The sequence below is a fragment of the Amblyomma americanum genome, chromosome 5 (genome assembly GCF_052857255.1).
Source record: "Amblyomma americanum isolate KBUSLIRL-KWMA chromosome 5, ASM5285725v1, whole genome shotgun sequence".
Classification (NCBI taxonomy): Eukaryota; Metazoa; Arthropoda; class Arachnida; order Ixodida; family Ixodidae; genus Amblyomma; species Amblyomma americanum.
Window position 1 is genome coordinate 72780796 of NC_135501.1, and position 10360 is coordinate 72791155.

At 42.4% G+C, this 10360-nt stretch overlaps 1 long non-coding RNA gene across 2 annotated transcripts in view; it reads right to left on the reverse strand.

Annotated features, from left to right (window-relative positions):
• Window positions 1–8544, reverse strand: part of LOC144134795 (uncharacterized) — a 39119-nt gene extending 30575 nt beyond the window's left edge. The window contains exons 1-2 of one of the 2 annotated variants that reach the window (XR_013315255.1): window positions 8415–8544; window positions 3536–3732 (exon numbers count right to left, since the gene is read on the reverse strand). This is a non-coding gene — a long non-coding RNA (uncharacterized LOC144134795). The remainder of the gene's footprint in view (window positions 1–3535; window positions 3733–8414) is intronic. The other variant, XR_013315254.1, reaches the window with a different exon arrangement.
• Window positions 8545–10360: the final 1816 nt, after the last annotated feature.

Sequence of the window (10360 nt, forward strand, 5' to 3'; positions counted from 1 at the left end):
GCGCAGGTCCACCTAAGGTTCGTATTAACTGTAGTACCTTCGTAAATATACAATTTGGCCCTATGAAGAAACACTGTTAACTAATTCGTGTTTATCTTGTTAAGATTGGTGCATATGGGAAAGTCTCATACACGCTTTTCTCAAGCTCAAGGAGATTTGCCAGTCAGTACATCAGCCGTCGATTCTCGTTACCTGCTCGTGAAGTCCAACCTTGGCGGCAAGTGGTTTCACTTCATTTCAAATATTACGGCGTTCTTTAAAAAGCTTTTCTTTTACATATGAATTTTTAACAAGGTAATTCATATACACTAGAAACACCAAGGGCCCAAGGTCAGCCTTGTGGCACACTCGGCTGGACTGTGCTTGTGTGCGACCTGTAACCCTCAAAACTGAAAAACTGGTGTCTGTATTCTATAAGAGCTTCACTCAACCACACACTAATATTGTTTCCAAACAGTACTGTTTTAAGTATATTTTTTTGTAAAGAAAAGGATCAGAGGTCTATTCAATAAACGAATATTGTATCTCCTTGACTTCGGTGGTCCGATGCCTAATTCATATTATTCACTCTTTCAATCAGTTAAGTGACAACTGACAATCCTTGCCTGAAACCGTGCTGGCAATCACTGAAGAAATTATTTCTAAACTTTTTCGAACTTGTCTTAAACAACGCGCTCTAACATCTTGCAAGCACTAGACATGAGCTAGTGCAGTCGGTCAATAATTTGGACAAGCAATTTGCGTGTGCGTGTTCAAGCGAGGTGTATTTATTAGCCAGGCTTCTTGCAATAAACTTTAAAAGCCGGAGATTATCTTATCAGCTCACGGTTGTCATACATTCGATGCTTCTCTGACTGTTTTCTCTTACTCCCATGCTTCATGGCCCAAAAGATACCGTTTGTTCGTGGCGCCATTCCAGGTGTATGTGACGGAATCAATTTTCACCTTGTAAAATATCAGTCCCGCTTTATTTCCCTTCCTTTTTATCCCCTGCACTTTGTCACAAGTTTATTATTTATCTTTATTTATTTATTTGTTTATCTTTTACCCACAGCGCCATTTGGCATTACAGTGGGGGGGGGGGGGGGGGCGGTGGTTGATACAGTAACACAGCGCATAAATTCAGGAAAATACAAAAAAAGAGAAACAGTAGCCGAAGCATTCGCAAAGTAAGCAAAGAATAACAACATTGACGCAATGCGCATCTATGTGCAGAATTTGGGGTACAAGAAAGTCAACTGTGTTGTTCACCCAATAAACGTGTATTTTAGGAGAAAGCACCAACGCAGTAGACATGCAGTAGACATGCAATTTCATACGTGTATTTCACGCAGGTATACTGCGCATTGACAGGAAGACACAGGTACACACAGTGGAACTCATGAAACGAGGAAGCAGCGCACAGATAACGACGCACTGTCTAGCTATGAAATGACGTGACACTGTTCAAAGCGGAATAAAAGGATTCATTTGATGAGATGGAAGTAACAACGGCCGGCAAACGGTTCCATTGAAGAATGGTTATTGGAAAAAAAGAGTCGCTGTATGCTGCCGTCCTGCACTTGTATTCACGTACTTTTTGATCATGGTCAAAGCGTGCGAATACGTAATGTGGTTTGAAGATGTATGTTTCGCGTGGAATGCCAATGTGGGAGTAGTATATGTTATGGAAGAGTTTGAGCCTCAGCTTAGTTTTTCGCTGTTCTAGCGATTCCCAAACGAGGACTTTTTTTTGCTATTGTTGCACTGAAGTTGCGTTTACATGAGTTACCAAGTACGTATCGAGCGGCCAAGGACTGAACTTTCTCAAGTTTTTCTTTGTCACCTATGGTAGGAGGATCCCGCACCGTGCTAGCGTACTCCAACACTGACCGCACATAAGTTTTCGAAAGGAGTTCTTTGGTAGTTTGCGGGAAGGAACGAGTGTTTCGGCGGAGAAATCCTAAGGATTTGCAGGCCTTTCCAACTATATAACCAACGTGCCGATGCCAGCAGAGCGATGACGTGAAATAGACACCTAAATACTTAAATTCATCAACTATTTCCAGATTTGCATTATTTATAGTATATAAGGGTACTAGCTTTGTGCGTTTCCCCGAAAACGCCATGCACACTGTTTTGTCAAAGTTGAGATTCATTTTCCATTTTCCGCACCACTTATGAACAGTGTCAAGGTCGTTTTGAAGGACATCACAGTCAGATTAAAATCCTCACAAAGAAGAAATGTCACTGTCTTTCAGCTTCTCCACATAGCATAGTACAGTCATGCGCGATTTGAAGGTTATGACATTCGTTCCGGCTGAAAGGGACTAAGGAACTTCTTCGGACGTGGCAGTAGGTTAGTCTGCAACAAACAAGGTGGTGCAGGATAGATGGATCCTTAGGCTTTGTATGGTCATGTATTCATTGTCGCGTTCTTGCGAATGTAAACTGTGTCAGAGCAGTTTTATTTCAGTTCGTTTAGCCTGAACACATCACTATCAAATCGCGTTAGACTGTACCTCCTTTTTTCGCTAGAGTCATCAAAACGCGCAATCACAGGCTCTGTCCTGCTTTTCTGTTTCTTGCGAATTCTGTGAATCCTTTTCGTGCTAGTGGCTTCAGAAACTTGTTTGTTCTTGAAGATATCATAAAGAACTTCTTCCTTTAGTCTTTTCTCTGCTTCATTTGGTGACACTTTTATTCCTCTGATAAATAGGTGATCCAGTTGCCTTCGGCTTTGAAGACGCTATATTTTAGCCGGTATGGTTGGGACGGTAGAACGAAGACCAAGCACTTCTTTCGTTTTGTGTGCCAGCCTGTTTGCTAATTCTCTTTAGTTACATATAGCCGATTTCAGGCTTTCTAGTTTTCTATTAAGTTCAGTCATCTTCTTTTCATTTCATTTGGTTCTTTGTTATCGTTCTTCCTCAGACTTCTGATTGAAGTTTTCTCTCTGGACCAGGATTGGCGCCTGTATAACCACTGCGCATCAGCAAAATTGAAATGGAATGGTAACACTCTATGGCAGTAAAAGAACGGGTTTGTAACCAAGGCAGCACTAGCTCACCACTATGGTCATCTTTGTAACAGCAGTATAATGCTTCTCAATAACCTTTGCGGTGAAGTAAAATGGGTTAATCCTTCCGGTTATGCCAAAGAGGACGATATTCATGAAGCAGCATGCAATTCTAGGTATTAAAATTGCTGAAACACGGTTTTAAGTAGGTGAGGTTCATTTATTTTTTCTACACATTGTGTTAAGTAGGCCCTGATTTTAACAGGTGTTATTAATGATGGCTTAGATCGAGGTTAATTGAGAGTTACACACTCTGCAGCAAGAGGTTGAAAATAAGAGGCCAGTATTATTGAACCATTTACCTGTTTAAGGTCGCAGCAACACAAGTGGCGTTAAGAAAATTCTAGATAATAAAATTGCCAAACTATTCTTCCCCACTCAGGATAAGATCCTTCGTATTTTTGCGGTTCATCTTCGAGAGCCTTTCTGGCGTTACGACAGAGAATGAGAATGGAGCCAGCGTATTTGTTGTCTTACCCCGCACCGACGCCAATATGGTGGATAAGGTTGGAAGCCCCAATCATGCCAGCCGCCAGGATAATACCATGGATATCCTGGATATATATGATATCCGGGGTAACCTCCGCCGGGTGCACCAGGGTAGTAGCCTGGGGTTACAAGCCTGCTCGAATGACTGGAGGGCGCCTGGTGCTGCCCTGTGCATCTGCTCACTGCTGAAGCAAATTAACAAAAAATACAGTATTCGCTTGAATTTTCCAGAGTTAGTGTTAATGCACTCACAAAGGACGATGTTAGCAGGCAACATTTATTAGACAACACAAAAAGCTATTTTTAGGTTTAAAATTGAGTAAGGGTAAAACGTGGCATCTGTTTCCGCGAATAATCGTTTTATATTCGAGTAGAAAGCTGTTGTACAGCCAAACAAGAATGCGGTGAACAGAGAATAAAATGCTCGAGTTGCTAAGCAAAATAAAGGCAACGAGTTCTTTCTCATATAGCATTTATTCTTCTTGGCGGCACGTAGGTATTGCATTGGCCAGACGGAGCAATGATTTGGAACATATCCGTAAGAAAGTAAGAAGTCATTAAATTTAACCCGGTAGAACAATCAGGATGTCAATTTAAATTTAGCGCGTCATGTTTCATGTTGTTGGATGAAAGTGACATCGTGTTGAAATAATTAGACTGGCAAATAGTATAGATCTGTTAGGTGCCCTATATTAAGAAGAAAACTAAACTGGTCGTCCGTACATCGTGTACCATCCGTGTACTTTCATCCGACGTAGCAAGACATGTGTTTTTTTTTGTCTGTTAACCGCTCTGTTTGTTTGTCCTCTCACCGGTGGATGGATATACAAACTCTTTCACGTAAAATCTTACACAATTTTTAAATAAGATTTTTGAGTTAGAAGAGAGCTTTTTTCGGGATAGCATTATCAGTGCTGTAGTACATCAGAATACAGCTAAGATGCCTTAACTACCAGGTTGGTTAATTATATTAGAGAATAGATAACTTACTAATACTGTCAGGTTTCTTAATTGTTCAAAGAAGAGTATCCTAATGTAAGTAATATCTAATTCAATTGTAGAACATCGAAAACGTCATTGCCCTTGACAGTCTGGCCCAACAAATTTTAAGCCAAAACCTTAACAACGGCCCTTCTTAGCTTGTTCGGCGTGTTTCATATGGCCTTTAACCCAGGAAAACCAAGTGACGTCACCGAGCCGCAGTTGTGCTGATAAGGACAAACAGCGGGAGCTTCGAAAGCAAAGAAAATGCGCATACAGTAGACACCTCAGGCGCGCTTTGTACTACGTGGCGGTATTGACAGATGTGCGCTGCATGCATTGGCATTCACAGTGCTATGACTGAAACGCAGCACTAAAGCTATAGGCCTTTTTTGTTCATTATTTTCATTGCCTTTGGCGTTTACAACGTTCTAGACTCCGATGATGTTGAGGAAAGAAAGGAAGCATAATTGGCTCCCTGGGTCAGTGGACTCCTCAATTGCGTTTTGAAGTATGTGGCGGTGGTTAGATAGAGATGGTGGCTGCAGGCATTAGCGCTGACAACGTTGTGGCACACATGCGGAACTGCAGCAATAGGCCGTAGAATTCATTGGGTGATCAACCTCTCCTGATCAACCAATTTAAATGGAACCATCGCGGGTTTCCGGGTGCGCTCATTGCCTGTCCAGTATACAGAACGCACTCAACGTTACAGACGCCTAGCCACGTGCAGTTGCCCGATACACCATAGCTTTTGCTGTCTACCCAAGTTCAGCAGTAGCTAACCCGCAGTTAAGTTTTTGGCCACATCACGCCAAAATACACGTTCTTTCGGGAACCTTTCATGCAAACCGTCGAAATAGCGAAAATTCCTTGAGCAACAGCGCTGAGGGTAACTTCGTTGTCGAAGCTCTAAAAACCAATATAGATATTACTTACGGTAGGCAACAAGCCTTCTCAATAACTAAGGACCCTAGCATTAATAGTTAAAAAGTTAGACATTTAGTGTTAGTGAACCAGCCTGCTAGTTACCACGTCTTATCTTCTTTATGATGCACTACAGCGCCGACAATGCAATGCCAAGAAAAGCATTCTAAGTCAAGAAGCCTATTTAAAAATCGTGTGAAGTCTCAGGTGAAACACCGTTTATCTGAAGGAGAGCATCTTCAACGGAAGTACAACTTTTTTGTTTTGAAATAACAGTTGAGACATACACCAACCAATCACGTACTTTCTGCGTCTTTCGAGATCAGCGCGATCCGTCCTTCAAGGGTGACTCAGAGGTGAACAACCAGCAGCAGAGAGGGGCCTTCGCTTTCCCTATATTTTCCCTTTTTGTTCATTTTGTCGTGCTGTTTGCTTGCGCCAGGATGCGCCATGCCTCCACGTCAAGCGCAATTATGTTGTCGGCGCGATCGCAATGCTTTGCGAAGTAGTTGCTTCCTGACTTTATTACCGTGGTCGGGCAGCACAAGAATGACCCACGGTCAACAAACTCAGTAAACATACCCCCCGCCTCCGAGCACCTCAATCGCGCCAACCACAAGACTGTCGTCTAAGAAGAGAGCGTTTTCGCCGTAGAACGTGATCCTTTCAAGAGGCGTCATGTCGAGTCACGACACATCCGGCTCACAAAGGTGACGGTAAACAAATCTCCGTGAGCGCTCATCCCTGCATATGTTAATGGCCTTATCCGCGTGATAATAAAAAGCAAAGCGAAGTCCGCTCCCTGCCGCTGCTTTCCTCTCCTCTCAGGCACACCTGTAGAAGGTGCCTAGTTGGTTCCGAAAGTGCAAGCTGAAGATATATTTTTGGTGGGCGTGACTTTTTCTCATGCTGAACGTAAAAGCGCAGAAACAAGGACGTAGAATAAGACACACAACACAAGCGATCTACGTCCTTGTTTTTTGCGCTTTTACGTTCAGCATGGTAAACCAACTCGCCCAAACTCAGCCTTTATAGACTTTTTCTCAGCCTTGCTTCCAACATATTCTTTTAGTTATTTCTGCATGAAATCAGCAATGATTCAGTTATCGTCTAGTATATCTCCTGCTTAAGCCATCATTTTTTGCGTTGTTGCTTAAATATTCATACACCCGCATGTGTAACTATTGTATTATATAGTCATTGGATTTCTGCACCTTTCAAATGGACGTTTCTAAATGTGCATGGCAGACAAATCGCTAATCCCAGAGGTTGTGACTCTTTCTCAATTTGAAAATATATGCACACGCATTAGTTCCCTGACATTCAGAAGTTACTGCACCTCTTATTTAGTGTATCGGTGTCGTGCTTGGGCCAGATTATGCGTTTGCAAGGCGTTACACGGCGGAGTGCGTAGAATAAATTCATTTCAGCGGCGGTGCAGCTGCGTCGGTGCCGCAGCCGCACAGCCGCTGAAACGGATTCAGTCTACGCACTCGGTTGTGGCAGTCTTGATGCCATAGGTAGCATAAGATGGCTCTCGCAGTTTCCGCCCTCGCCGTTAGATGACGTTCCACGTCACACTCGCGGTGTTACAGGACGTGCTACGTCCGCTGCTATGGACGTGTGTGGCGCTGGTGAACACTCTCAAGGTTCGCTTACACCCAATAAACATAAATACCCACAAGAGCAGCAGATTGGACAGCCGTCGCCGTAGCTCAGTTGGTAGAGCACCGGACGCGATATTAGGAGGTCGTGAGTTCGGATCCCACCGGCGGCCTGGTTGTTTTCACTGCTGCTTTATGAATAATTTTCTTTCCTTGATAGATCCTTTTAAGTATTATCATCCCTCTGATCAGCACTACATAAAAAAAAATTATCCAACTGATCAGCACTACATAAAAAAAAATTAAACATTAACTATGCACCTTGGTTTCGGTTAGAGTTGGCTCCTTCATTAGTTTGTGAAACGAGCCCCTCATTTCCTTTGCCTTGTCGGCTAATAGCTTAACGAGGGTCTCCTTTCTGGCAGTCTTGATTCCATAGGTGGCATAAGAGGGCTCTAGCACAGTTTCCGCCTTCGCCGTTAGAGTGCGTTCCACGTCACACTCGCGGTGTTACAGGACGGGCTACGTCCACCGCTATGGTCGAGGGGGGCGCTGGTGAACACTCTCAAGGTTCGCTTACACCCATTAAACATAAATACCCACGAGGGCACCAGATTGGACAGCTGTCGCCGTAGCTCGGTTGGTGAAGCACCGGACGCGATATTCAGAGGTCGTGGGTTGCGATCCCACCGGTGGCATGGTTGGTTTTTCTGGTGCTTTATAAGTAATTTTCTTTAAACTGTAGATTAATTTAAGTATTATTATCCCACTGATGAGCACTGCATATAAAACAAAGAATAAGCATCCCCCTATGCACCTTGGTTTCGGTGACGGTTGGCTACTTTAATAAGTTTGTGAAACGAGCCCCTCATTTGGTATCATTCCGACCACCATATATCTACTAAAGACACATGTTGTGCCAGGAACACGACGCTGCACAGCGCTGTGGTTTGAACCTTCATGATATTTTTTTTTCACTATCCATTTTTGCCCGTGCAAATAACGATCGCCATCATCGAATGATTTGCATACAAAAAATGACCACTTATTTAATGTTATATGGAAATAGTTCAATGGCTACAAGCGCAGCCGTTAAATTCGTTACACAGCGTTTAACGTCTTTAGACCTATCCGTGATAAAAGGTTCACTCGATTACCTTCAATATACACATTCTCCTTGTGAATGCGCGAGCAAAAAGATTACATTGCCGATGGGTATTTCTCTTAAGATACAAGTTGAATAAAACATGAGTTAAAATAACACGTAACAATCACAAAAACGCATAAAATACTAAAACGGAACGTAATTAACAGGTATCATTACGACCACCAATATCTCTAGTAACGATACATACCTGTTGCCAGGAGAAGGACACCGCACAGCGCTGCGGCTTGAAACTTCATGGTATTTTTTACTATTGTCTACGGTCGTCCAGGGAAAGTGTAAGGGATTACTTGATTTCCTTCTATTTATAAGCCGGAGGCGCAAAGCTGCTTACAGAGTTCTGCTCAGTGTAGAGCTTGTAACATAACTCAAAAAACAAAGACCAAGGCAAGAATTTCCTGAGCAGCAAAAAAAATCTGCCCGACCGGGATCGTTTTTATCTCTATTGTCATCCCGGCGGGCACAATGGGAGGTCACCTTTGCGGTTCTGCAAGCGGTCTGCTGTAGTGCGCTTCCTCTGGACGTCTCAAAAATATCCAGGCTGGTGGGTTTCATTGTGGTTCTTTTATTTCAGTACAGCTGTTTTTCACTAGATCTATGAGCTTGTTTTTTTTATTCATATTTATTAATATCTGACACGTTTTTATTACTGAATATGTAATAAAATTAAGTGTGCATATATGATTCTTCTTGACGTTCTCAAAAATATAGATAGTTTCAGTATATCTGTTAGTTGCAATAATACAGGATGTTTCTCCTTAGACTTTACACAGTTTTTAAAAATGGGCTTTTTGAGTTAAAATAGCCGTTTTTCGCGATAACATTGCAAGCGTTATAGTACAACTGATTAAAGATGGGTTATCTAATATAGAAGGGTTGACTTTTAATTCTTACTCTTAGGTCCGTAATATTTACGGTACGTGTAGCCTGCGGTAAATAATATCGGTATCAGTTTTCAGAATTTCGAAAACTCGGTTACACTCGGCGTGCTGGCTCAACATACCTTTGTTACATCGCGCCGAAATGCATGCGCTCTTTTGAAGCTTGCTGGAAAAGGAATCTCAACAGTGCACGTATCTTCTCAAAATAGTCAAAATTTCTTCGGTCACAGCGCCGAAAGTAGGAAAGTTTTCTAAATTCTAAAAACTGGTATTGATGTGACTTACTCTGGACGGCACGCCTCTCAATATTTAAGGAGCCTAAGAGTAGTAGCTCAAAGTTATTCTATATTAGTTAACCAGCCCGTTATTTGCAATGTCTTAGCAGTATTCCGTTGTACTAGAACGCTGACAGCGTTATGCCAAAAATGCATTGTTCTAACTCAAAAATTCTATATTTAAAATTTGTGTACAGTCTCAGGTGAAACATACTGTACAGAATAATAACGAGCGTGTTTTCTTAAATTCCTGCTGGTTGTTAAGACGCTTTCTTTCTACGTTTTTTGGTTTCGTTAGAAATGGGCCTGTAGCCAAGAGCCTGCTATCTGGAGCCATGCTATTTATATTGTTGTTGAAGCAGATCATCTTTAATAAGTGTCAAATTTTGTCCAAAGTGCCCAAATGATAAAGTGTAGTTCGGTGACAATATGGTCCCCAAGATTATAAATGTTTGACTGAGGCAAACAAAAACAACATAGCTCCACAGCTTAGTTTCTTTTCTGTTTAACGGTAAAGAATTAAATAAAGTTGCTCTAGAAAAATTAATAACCATGCTTGAAAAAACCACGAAGCTGTGAAAATCGCATTTGAAGTGAAGTGCGTGAGCCAGTCATTCAGAGGTCGTTGTAGAGATCTCATAAAGAAAGGGATGCGGATGTTTCATATATATTGCAGAGAAGCGGGCAATACCAGGAAGTGGGGAAGGGGCCCAGCTTTCTAAAAAAGCCTAAAGGCGGCCGTCAGGCTCGCTGTCTTGGGAAACTACGGGCGCAGAATCCTGCCGCGTTGCGCTCCGAGATCACCACTTTCGGGCTTCGTAGGCACGAAATATTTATACCTTGGTAGTTGGGGGGTCAAATTTAGACCTTTAAACTGACTGCAAAATAAAAATTTCAGCCGTTTTTATCATTTCAAGCCCCCGCCTCCCCTTAAACTGCGTACCCTTTGTTCTTGGAGTGTTTTTGTTGAAAGGAAAGCC